The sequence below is a fragment of the Calliphora vicina genome, chromosome 4 (genome assembly GCF_958450345.1).
Source record: "Calliphora vicina chromosome 4, idCalVici1.1, whole genome shotgun sequence".
NCBI classification, from domain to species: Eukaryota; Metazoa; Arthropoda; class Insecta; order Diptera; family Calliphoridae; genus Calliphora; species Calliphora vicina.
In genome coordinates, this window is record NC_088783.1 from 24253573 (window position 1) to 24266427 (window position 12855).

The following is a 12855-nucleotide window of genomic DNA, read 5'->3' on the forward strand; positions in this document are numbered from 1 at the left end:
TGTATCAATGATCTTCACTTATGTTTTCTGTAAAAAGGAATTTACACAGATGGGTCTACTTTCTTTTAATAGGGGATTAAATGCTTTCAAGTCTGTTTTTTTTTCAAAAACATTTTACAAGTTTTAAATTTTAACTTTTTAATGATTATACTCAGCCAATCAATTAAGACGAGCAGCGAGAAAGCTTTTGAGCAATAATTTTACTTTTATCCCTGAGTGTAACATCACTCTAACAAAACAGCAAGAACATTTACACACTTGGCACATTTTTACTCATTTAATTTCATTCATTTATTTACAAACGTTTGTGATACAAGCACAATGAAATAAATCAAGATTATAATACAAGACAGGAGTCGAGTTGGAAAATGGAGCTTTCATTCAACACGCTTGTTTCTATTTTAATTAGAAAATTGTTAATACCACAGCAGTATGTCTGTCTGTCTATCTGCTGTTACTGTTCCTTCGTTCGTTCCACTTGTGTGTATCTGAGCGAATTGTTTCACAGAAAAAACAACGCAAAATAAAAGAAATGTAAAAAGATATTTAGCTACAACTCGAAAGGATAGACCATAAAAAAGCACCAAATGGTTTAAGTATAATGAAGATTTTTAATGCGAATATAAAAATTATTTTTATTTTCTATTTTACTTTCACGTAAAGCAGCTATAAAAAATGAGTTACACAATTGTACATTATGCGAACGTTGAAGCTTAAACAATTTATGCTTCAAACAAAATTACATGACAATGCGATGGTGTGAAGAACAAAAATTGTAACAAAATGCTTTATAGAATGTTTTCAAATGCGGACAAATGGCGGTAAGGATAAAGCAAGGAATTTTAATTTTATGTATGAATTATTTTTAGGGCACTTCCTTTTTATTTTTTTATAATGAATAACAGTCAGAATTAAATTATTTCATGCCTGCTCGTAATTCATAAATAAACAAATTAGTCATTTTAAGAAGTAGGTGCTTTTAATAAATGTTGCAATTTAGAGGAAAATAAATTTTTTTTTAATAAATTAACAAGATTTCCGATTTTTTTTATTTTCTATTTGCTTAATTATTATTGACTAAATTAAAGGGTGTCGAAAGGTATTTTTAGTTTCCAAACGTTGTTCTTAAATTCAGGTTTAACTATCAAGAAAACATTTTACATTTTTTCCAAATTTCCAGATTGCAAGATTTTCTATATTACTAATGCTATATTCGGTTGTGCCTTATCTTTTTTTCACCTTCACCAAAGTAAAACAATTTAATATAATTTTTGATGAAAAAGATTTTTTGATAAAAAAAATGTTTAGTAAAAAATATTTTTAGTTAAAAATAATGAAGACAGCCATATGTCATTTCATAATTTAATATTTTTTTTTTTTAATTTTTAATTAAAATATATCTCAGTATGTCATTAAGTTTGAACCCATTACGGAATGTGTGCCTTTTGACATTTCCCCTTTTTCCTTATCCTTACAGCTACGACCATTGCCTTGATATATTCCTTCTATTATGGGTTATCAGTTGCATAGTTCGGTTTTCGTTAAAAGAGGGCCACACTAAATTGCCCACCCTACATGTGTCAAAGTTGCGCCATCTATTCTCAGCCTTTGTAAGAAAGTATCTGAAGATAATACTTTTAATAGTCCCCAGTGGAATTGCTACTGAAACCGCATTAAAGATATCCAAAGCTGATCCCATTCTGGCTAACTCGTCTGACTGTTCATTGCCATAGTAGTCTATGTGCACAGAACCCAAACTAAAGTAATGTCAGATAGACGACCTAGTCTTGACAGAGCATACTTACATTGCCTGACTGTTTTATCGGCATCATTCAATGAGAGAAGTGCAGCCTGATAGTCTGCCTGCTAATACTGCCGCGAGTATTATGGTCATGTTTCATATTCGTACACGAGAATACCCCTACACGAGATTACCCAGACTGATTTCTGGAGGGAACTAAGACTTTGAAATTCAGGTTAGGCGTTATACATTCTTTCAAATAAATTACACTATGCAACAAATGAAGACTTTTGGAAAAAAACACAATCACGACAGTATAGGTTCGATTCTACTACCTAAGGGTTGTAAAACCCTATACTCAGTTTGTTCATTTTGGTGACTAATTTTTTTTATGAGCCCCCAAAGATTCTGAAATCAGTGGGCCCTCAAAAAATGGTGTCATCAGTTTTTGGCCAACAGCTAATTTAGACTTGGAAATACCGCTTAACTTTATATTGCAATAATATAGCCAAGAGTCCACCAGACAAATTTTGTTAAAATTTTTTCCCCAAAAATAGCTTTTTCGTGCACTTTTTTTTGAAAAAATATAGGAAGAAAAAAATTAGTTTTTCACTTTTTTTAGAATAATTTCCAGGGACTCCTAATTTTTCACTAACAATATTTGGCAAAGTTGTAACTACGGTAAATCTGAATAACTCTTGGGAACTCTTTAGGGAAAAAATTTTAACAAAATTTTTCTGGCGGACTCTTAGATATATTATTGCAATATAAAGTTAAGCGGTATCACCAAGTCTAAATTAGCTGTTGACCAAAAAATGATGACACCATTTTTTGAGCTCCCACTGATTTTCAGAATATTTGGGGGCCCATAAAAAAAATTGTTAACCAAAATGGACAAACTGAGTATAGGGTTTTACTGATCGTGTGTTTTTTGCACTGTTGCACTGTGTTATTGGATTACATTCTAAATTTTAGATTTACAAATTTTCAATAGTACTAAAATTATAAAACCAGCTTTAAAGATAAAAAAACATTTCAAAATTCCGATAATCAATTTACGAAAAAATTTAAGACCTGAGAAAATTACTTTCTTGTTTGTTTTAAGATTCTTTTGCAATCACGTCTTTTACTTGTTCTTAATATATTTCACAAGATGTCCAATTCATACGTAACAATTTTATAACGATCATATTTTATAACATCCTACATTATTGTGTTTGAACCCCTGTATGCAAGACCAACTAAGTAAAAAAAGAAAAACCAACATTTATAACATACAAAGACTGCGGCTAAACTAAGAAAAAGAAAACAACACTACTAAAACGACTCAAACCCAAATGATTAATAAAATCAACGGGTGGCCACTGAAATTAGTTTCATTTATTCGTTTTTTTTTTGTACTCTGCTTGTTTTGGTGTAATGATATCAAAAGGATGCTGCAACCAATATTTGGTTACGAGTTTTACATCGACAACGAATACACACAACGGCAGCAATGGCAACAAGTTATAAAATAAAATAAAAATAAATAAAAACAACTGAATATAAAATTGAAAAAAAGGATTAAATATGTTTAAAACTACAATATTGATTCGGTTACCTGGTACTCGTTCGTATATGGCTACATACCACACAAACAATTTATGGCTTGTCTAAATAAATCATGGTAGCAGTGTATTTAACCAACCATTCAGCCATACAACCAACAGAGCAACAGAGTGGCCGACCAAAAAGGACAGACGGACAGACAGACAATCTATAAAATAAAAATAAATGGAATTTAATGATCAAAATTCATTTTACTATCAAATAAATTTGAGATGGAAAAAAACCCCAAATAAAAATCTCGAAATTAAAATAGAAATAAACATACTGTTTTCCAATATACATACATACTACGTAGTACATGAATACTTTCATTTCATTTATTCATTGATTCATTTGCTTATTCCACAAACAACACATGTCCATTAAATCGTCGTATTAATAATAAACGTAATAAATAATAAAAACCAACAGCAAAACACAAATAAATGGCTGCCAATAAAAATGACATAAAAACTCATCTTTTATTGAATACGAGCGCATTAAATACTACTCTTTTACCCAAATACATTTATAAATACTAACTACATATTTAGTTAATACCGACCGACTACAACTAACTAAATATGCTTTCTTTCGTTACAAACAAATGCAAACACATTTTATTTAAATTTTATTTAATGTTGGCAACCTGGTGTGTGGAAATTGAAAATCAATTTCGTAAACTGTTTAACATTGCATTAACGACAAACTGACGGACGGATTCAGTGAATGAATGCGTGTGTAAAAATAGTTGTAATTTGTTGATTATTGAAAATGATTTTAAATTAATTTTTCTTTTTTTGTGTGTGTGTATGCATATAGTTGAAGTAAATAAAAGTTGTGCCACCCATGGTAGTTGTTTTTCAAATGCAAACATTTTCTAAATAGATTCATATTTGTAAAAGTTGTTTACTAGCGTGATGTTAACATTTTAGGCAGTTTGGCCTCTTGTGCTTAAATTTGATATATTTGCAGACAAAATTTAACTTTACTCATTCCTTTATTTACAATGTTATCCAGTCATCCTTTCAGAGATTTCCCTTCATTAAAGAGTAAAATCCTTTGACAGTAGTCAAATGATACAGAGCATGACCTTAGCGCCATGGATATTTGGCTTTGGAGTTCATACGTCTGGTTGACCGGTCGTCGCATACGATCTCTTAGCGTGCAAACAGCATTTCACATATACAAAATAGTCTTTCAAGGTCTCTCAACTTCAATTGTGTATGGTATCCAATTTTCCAAACGTTTTGAAATTGCTACTTGAGTAGCTACCAATGATTTTGCCAGCTCTTTGGCAACGATATTGATGGAGTAATGCTTCTAATTTTTGTTTGGCAGACCCGATAGTTCTTTGTCTTTTGTGTCGAAATCACCACTTCTGAACCGCACAAACTATCTCTCGCACATTGAAACTGATGAAAGACATTCACCATAAGCTTCGGTGGGGAATCGGTGTGCTTTAGCGTCATTTTTATAAATTAATGAAGTATAGTAAAACTTCGCGCATATGAAGCACAAAATTCGAAATTTTAGAACCAAAAAAAAACGTTGTTTACACTATAACGTTCAATAACTAAGTGAAAATAAATGACATACAATAAGTTAAAAACATAAAAATCGCTTTCAAAAGATACGCCATCATTTTGAAGTCATATATAACCAACTTCGAATCAACTTTGAAAATCCCATTACTTCTATTTAACGTTGCAATAGGGTTTCTAATTTCCCGGGAAATAATATAAATCAGTTTTAATACAAAATTAAGTAAAAAACTTTGTTAAATAGTCTGTCGAAATTCAGTAAGATATATCTGAAAATATTTATAAATTTCAAAAGAGAACTTTTTCAAATCAGAATATATATGGGTTAATCCTGCGTGACGAACGTTTCATTCGTACACGTTTTCATATTTTTCGCATCCCACTAAGAAACCATAAAGCTCTTAATGAAATGGACCTAAGCTTTCATTTGAGTAAAAAAAAATTTAAAAAGAGTGCCCATTTTGGAAAAATGTTCGATTTTGCCAAAAAAAAAAAAAATCAAAAATTGTATATCTTGTGTTACAAAACATTTATTTTGCTATATATCCCACTCGCATCCCACTAAGCAACCAAATAGGTCTTAAAGGATTTGACCCAAGCTTTTTTTGAGTAAAAAAAAAAGTTAAAAAAAAGGTTAGATTTTGCAAAAAACAAATCAAAAATTGCATATTTTGAGTTACAAAACATTTATTTTGATAGATATCCCACTCGCATCCCACTAAGCGACTAAATAGGTCTTCAAGGAAAATATTTGAGCTTTCTGCTGAGCAAAAAAAAATTAAAAAGAGGGCCCATTTCGAAAAAAAAAAGTCAACAAAGTTTTTGATTTTGCAAAAAAGCCAAAAATTGCATGCTTTGAGCTACAAAACATTTTTTTTAATAGATATCGAACTCGCATTCCACTAAGCGACCAAATAGGTCTTCAAGGAAAATATCAAAGCTTTATTTAAAAAAGCGCCCATTTTGAAAAAAAATCAAAGAAGTTTTTGATTTCGGAAAAAAAATATTAAAATTTTTTTATCTTTTTTTTAATATTTTTTTCTCGAAAGATTGAAGAAATATGTAGCTATTTAAACTATTTGGGACACATTTTGCTAAGAACAATAGGTAATAAGTTACATGGATGAGAAAAATCACATGTTTGGCCAAAATGTCAAATTTTGACCCCCTCTAAATCTAGGTACTCTGTTCAAAATTTCGTGCGAAATGCTGTCAAACTACATATAAAATATTTGGAATGAAATTTATGCGAAATAATTTCGCAAAAGTAGTACTCTGTTTTTATTGTGGATAACATGTGAAATACATCTGGCAACCTTATTTTTCAACACGAAATAACATACGCAGCACTTCTTTCGCACGAAATTAAAACGTATGAAAAAACCATAATTTTTCGCATATATGAACAGAGTACTAGGCTTATCTCCGAGAGTTCTGACCGGTCTTGTTGAAAATGTGTCTGAATTATTATTCAATAGGTCAAACCTTGGTGCAAATTTCATCCCGATCGGAAGACATCGATTTTAAAAGTTGGTTTACTTGACGTAAAGGTTGTATAAACAAATTTCGATCAGTATTATCGTCATTATAAATATGAATATCCATATTAGTTTTAGTGCTAAGCCACTTAAATATTCGTCTAAGAAATTTAAATTTTAACTAATTTAAGTCGATTTACAAAAATGCTTTTCGGTTTTTTTCACAAAGAGAAAATAGTTTGGTATCCTTTCTTAAAAGGATTCGAGGTCAAACTCATGTTCAAACTTAAGGTCAAACCCAAGGTCAAACTCAAGGTCAAACCCAAGGTCAAGCCCAACGTCAAACTCAAGGTCAAACCCAAGGTCACACTCAAGGTCAAACCCAAGGTCAAACACATGGTCAAGCTCAAACCCGAGGTCAAACTCAAGGTCAAACCCAAGGTCAAACCCAAGGTCAAACCCGAGGTCAAACTAAAGGTCAAACTCAAGGTCAAACCCAAGGTCAAACTCATGGTCAAACTCAAGGTCAAACCCGAGGTCAAACTCATGGTCAAACTCAAGGTCAAACCCAAGGTCAAACGCAAGGTCAAACCCAAGGTCACACTCAAGGTCAAACCCAAGGTCAAACTCATGGTCAAACCCGAGGTCAAACCCAAGGTCACACTCAAGGTCACACTCAAGGTCAAACCCAAGGTCAAACTCATGGTCAAACTCAAGGTCAAACCCGAGGTCAAACTCAAGGTCAAACCCAAGGTCAAATCCAAGGTCAAACTCAAGGTCAAAGTCAAGTCAAGTTACCAAGTATTTCTCAAGGTAGGTTTTTTATGCGTTTTTTTAAACGATAGTATTTTGAATAAATGTTTTTAATTTATTTTTGTACATAAAAATCGGGCTATTCGTTTAGAAGTTACAGATTTATTTAAACTTTTTTTTCTCAAATCCCCCACTGTGTGCTGGTTGGTTACGATAAAACAATAAACATAGCATACAGAGTAGTATTATTTTAGAACAATTTTTGCTTGAAAGGCAATATCAACATTTTTAAACTATTGTGAAATATTAGGACATTATGATTATATGACATGATATGAGATCTTGACCAATTATTTTTCGTTTTATACTACATAGTGTTGTACGCTTTGTTGCGCACTGATTTTTTTAGAACCCATTACTTAGTAATAAAATTAAAATAATGTTGCTAACTTGATGGATTCTAGAAGAGTTCAACCCAAATATTCAGGGCACACTTAGAAAGGTGACTGCATCACTACAACAATACAAAAACAACAGGTACTTTGTTTTTGTTAAAAGGTAGGTGAACTGTCAAAGTTGCCTGTTGTTGTTTTTGCTTTTGGGTTTGTTGTATTTTTCGCCACAACAACCACAAGTGAATTGACAGTTCAAACTGAATAAAAAAAATAATCAGCTGTTTCATCGCAGTCACCTTTACAAGTGTTCCCTGCCAAATATTATAAAAATATCAAAAAACCTTTTTAATTTTATTTGCGTTTATGATTTTTATGAACATACATATTTTAAATAAAAACCTAATTTCTTAATTTATAATATTTTAGTTTTTTTTTTTAGCGATTTAGCTTTTTCTGGCTTTTTTCACGTGAATATAGCTTCTTTTTTTGCCAGATACTGGCAACACTGATCATTAGCGATAATTTTATTTATTTAATGCAGATATTGTTATAAAATTATAACTTTTATAACAATGTCAATGTCAACATACACTAATTCACTTGGCGAGTGTTTTTTCGCAGTTTATTTTTTTTTGCAGTTCAGCTCGATTTAACAAATTCTTTTTGGGATATCTATTTCAAAACTCATGAGTAAATCTTCCTTACCAAAATTCATTTCTGAGAATAATTTTTCAATCTGGGACATATTTGAACCACAAACACATTTTCCTAAAATGCCATATGTTAGCAATTAAAAAAACTCTTTATAGCTGGGAAACAACCATTGTTGACTTTTTTTCAGCTATTTATTAAACAAATTTAATCATTGTTGTAGTCAAACTGAAAACTGAACCAAATTGCATGAAATATAAATCGAATTTCAAGTCAAGAGATCACTTTGTTTATGATAAATTTTTAACAAAAACTCACTCCAAACCCTTAAACATTTGTGGCTTGTAGATGAACTGGAACAACAAGGATACGAGTCGCAGTTACGCCTTCTTATTAAGATATCACAAGTGATAAAACAACCTAAAACCCAGCCAGCCAGTGAAACAACCAAGCAAGCACACTTAACGCGTGGAGACAATTATAAAAATCTTAGACTGAGGCGTAACTTGAAAAATTATACAACATGTTACGGTATTTGTGATCTCGAAAACACAAAAAAAACTCTTTAGTATTTAAAAAGAGCTCATAAATATTTAGATTTGAGTTTTAGTTATAATTTTCTATTGTTTAAAAAGCGGGGAAAAGGTCACACATATTTCACAATGTCTATGATGTGAACAAATTGTGGAAAATATTAAAATAGTGATTAATTGGTGACTAATAGATGAAACAATTATAAAATTTAAAAGCATGAAGGGTTTTATATTGTTTTCAAAAATTTAAAACAAAAATACCGATATCAATTAATTGAAAAATTTTATCAGGAACATTTACATTTATAAATGTTAAAATTAAGATTTTGTAATAATTTTACATAAAAATTAGAAACTAGTTTCTGTGTTGTATGACCAATAAATTTGTTTTTTTTTTTGTTCCAACCAAATTGATTTATATTGATATTTAATATTATTTCAATGCAGCTTTGGTCGGTTGGTGGCTACATTATTGTCCATTAATTGAGACAAACGACTATTAAACTAACTGCCAGACTAAAGTGTTAATATTTCTTTTTTTTTCGTTGTTGTGTTGCTCTGTAACTCTCTTGTTGCCTCTAATGGCAATAATGCAACCAACTGCACTGTATTTTTGCAAATATAGCAAATGCCATACTGTCAATTGGTCTAATATATGGATTTATAAATATTGTCACACTATGACTTAACTTAATCTGCATGAATAAATAAAAACAATAGAAAACATTTAGGGCTGGTGTAAACGACTTGCGGTTACCCTACTAAATTTTGGTGAAAAATCGACCACAGTCCTTAATATAAATTCAATTTTTTTAATTTATTCTCACTTAGTTATTGAATATTATAGTGCAAACAACAAATTTTTTTTTCATTCGCATATGTCTAATTTTGTGCCAGCAAAGCGTCATGTGAGGGAAGTTTTGCTTTACTTCTTTAATTTGCAAAAAAGTTCCGCTGAAGCACACCGATATTGCTCACCAAAGCTTATATTGAATGCGTTCCATTGGTTTTAACGTACAAGAGATGGTTTGCAGTTCAGAAGTCATGATTTTGACACGGAAGACAATGATCGCCCAGCCCACTCCCACAAGTTTGAAAAGAATTGGAGATATTACTCCATGAAGATTGTTGTAAAAATCAACAAGAGCTTGCAAACTCATTGGGAGTTACTTAAACAACAATTTCAATACGTTTGAGAGGATTCATCCAAAAGTAGGGAAATTGGGTACCATACGAATTGAAGCCGAGAGATCTTTAAAGACGATTTTGAGTGTCCAAAATGATGCTTGAACGCTATAAAAGAAAATAATTTTTGCTCTGAATCATTACTTGTGATGAAAAATGGATCCATTACGATAACCCGAAGTATAAGAGATCGTATGTGAAGCCCGGCCAACCAGCCGAGACGATACCAAAGCCAAATATCCATGGTGCTAAGGTAATTCTCTGTATTTGGTGGGAGCAAAACGGGTATTGTCTATTATGAGCTACTTAAATCTGCCCACACCACCGGGAAAGGGAAGGGAACATGCACAGAACGTTTGAAGCAAGCATTTTCAAAAAACGCCCACAATATGTGGCCAGACATGAAACCATAACATTCCATCATGACAAGGCTCGGCCACATGTTGCAATATCTGTTAAAAACTATTTTGAAATAAGTGGTTGGGAAGTTTTGCCTCACCCGCTCCGACCGGCTACTATTTGTTTCGATCGATACAGAAAGCTATCTCTGAGATACGCTTCACTTTGGAACAGATTATCCGAAATTGACTTGATTCGTACTTGCCCTCAAAAGATGTAATCGGAATGCATATGTTGCCAGAAAGATGGGAAAAGGTCATAGCTAACAATGGCCAATACTTTTAATAAATTTATATTGTACAAATGTTTCAAAATAGAAGATAAAAATTTTAAAAAATGCCGCATTTTTAAGTCGTACGCCAAATAACACAGAATCAAATTTTTAAGTATGGCAGTTTTCTGAAAAATCTTGTCTTGAGTAAGCCTTTCATTTCCGAATAATAGTATGACTTTTTGGATGTTACAAATTATGGGAAAATCACTTTTTGTTTTAAACCTATTTCAATAGTAGTAAATTGTAGTAAAATCCTAAAATGTCAGCATTTTCTATTACCAACGAAATCACTACTCATAGAAGTTACCTATCAAATCTCTAATTTAACACTCTCTAAGAAAACCACAATATTTGCAATAACCATAATACAACAAAAATATGCCAACAAAAAAAATATTAACGTGTAAAATTTAATGCCGTGTTGGTGTTATTTGATTCTATATGGCTTGGGGCTCCATCCTCCATAGTAATTTCAAATGTAACTACGAGTATTGGACTAGACCTTATTAAAACGACACACAGTGGTCACATACTGTGTATGGCTCCAAACATTATAATATTTTCCAGTTTTATTATTTTTTTTTTTAATTTTTTGTGAGTGCCGTTTCGTTTGTCAAACTTGTGGCAGTTTATTTGCACATTATTATGTCGTTAATTATTATTTGCCTTGTTGGTTTTACGAGAATATTTATGTTTGAATGTTTATAAGTTTATACATATATATGTATGTATGTACTTATAAACTCCGAACAGGGATAATAAAATTTGGTACAATTGTAATAATTGGTACAATTGAAAAGTACAATAATTCTTAAAATTATACCCTTCACCTTGAGTGTTAAGATTATATACATATAAGTTTGCTATTCAGTTTGTGATTTGACTTCAACCATATTCAGATTCCAACTTAATCGTAATGTGATTATTTTTAAACCTTCAAAATAGACCTTGAAGCACCACCGGCCCATACATGGGAATTGCATTAAATTTTCGGTGGGATATTCGGTAATTCCTACACCGTTTCAGAAAACCGAGACACGTGAATGCTTCTTTCGTGTTTAGACCAGCGGACATCACATTGCAATATCATGCTCACACGTAGAGAAAAAATATAGTTGTGCATGTTTACTCTAACCATTTCAATATTGTTACAAGTTTTTTAACAATATTATAGTCACTGTAACTACTTATATGATTGTGGTAACCATAATATGGTTAATTTACGATTCACATGATTGTATCAACCATATATATGGTTACAGTAAACAAGTATATGTTTGTGACAACCAATTATATGATGAAGGACTTACCATATTATGTTGCTCTCGGCTTATGGATATCATAATCTGAGAACAACATATTATGATAGAATTATTCATCATAAATATGGTTGTCACAAATATATACTTGTTTACTATAACCATATATATGGTTGATACAATCATGTAAATCGTAAATTAACCATATTATGATTACGACAATCATGTAAATAGTTATTGTGAATATAATATTGTTAGAGCAACATGGATAATAATTTTAAAGGATAATCAATTTAAAGATAATAAATTTAAAGAATATCCCCAAATTTTGTACATTATTGTTAAGAGAAATTTGTCAAAAATAATAATTTGATGACACAAAATATTCCTTAAAAATATCCTATTATTTTGAATGTTTACATAGATTTTAATTGCAGTATATTTTCTATCAAAATGGAAATATCCTTCGGATTAACTGTCATTCTCTCAAGCGAATTTTTATCTTAAAATTAAAGCAATTTTTCACTTTTTTTTGTTATGAAAAGAGTATTATTAATTTTTAACTTCTAAATCGGCACCGAAAATGAAATTCCATACATTTGCACCGAAATAAAGTTCGTTTCAGAAATCGGCAACGAAAATTGGGAACGAAACGGCACCGATCAGTAACGAAAAACCTGTCATTTGGGGCCGGAACGAAAACCACTTCAAGTAACTTGTTTTCGGTGCATTAGGAACAAAATTATTTTATTTATTTTTTTATTTCAAATTTAAAGAAAATCAAAATGAATAAAAAAAATAAATTTTCTTTATTGGAAGAGAAAAAAATAATACATTTTGTCAAAAATAATGAAATTCTATTTAATATGCAACATCCAAAATTAAAAAATAATTTCGTTTCTTTTTTATGCCGCAAAGCACCAAACTGAAACGAAAACAATTCAGAAACGAGACGGTGACGAACACCAACGTTTTTCAGTTTTCGTCATCGGCGCCGATTACGGTATATGCGGAAACCCAGCTTAACTAAGTTACAAATATTAAAAATTTGCGTAA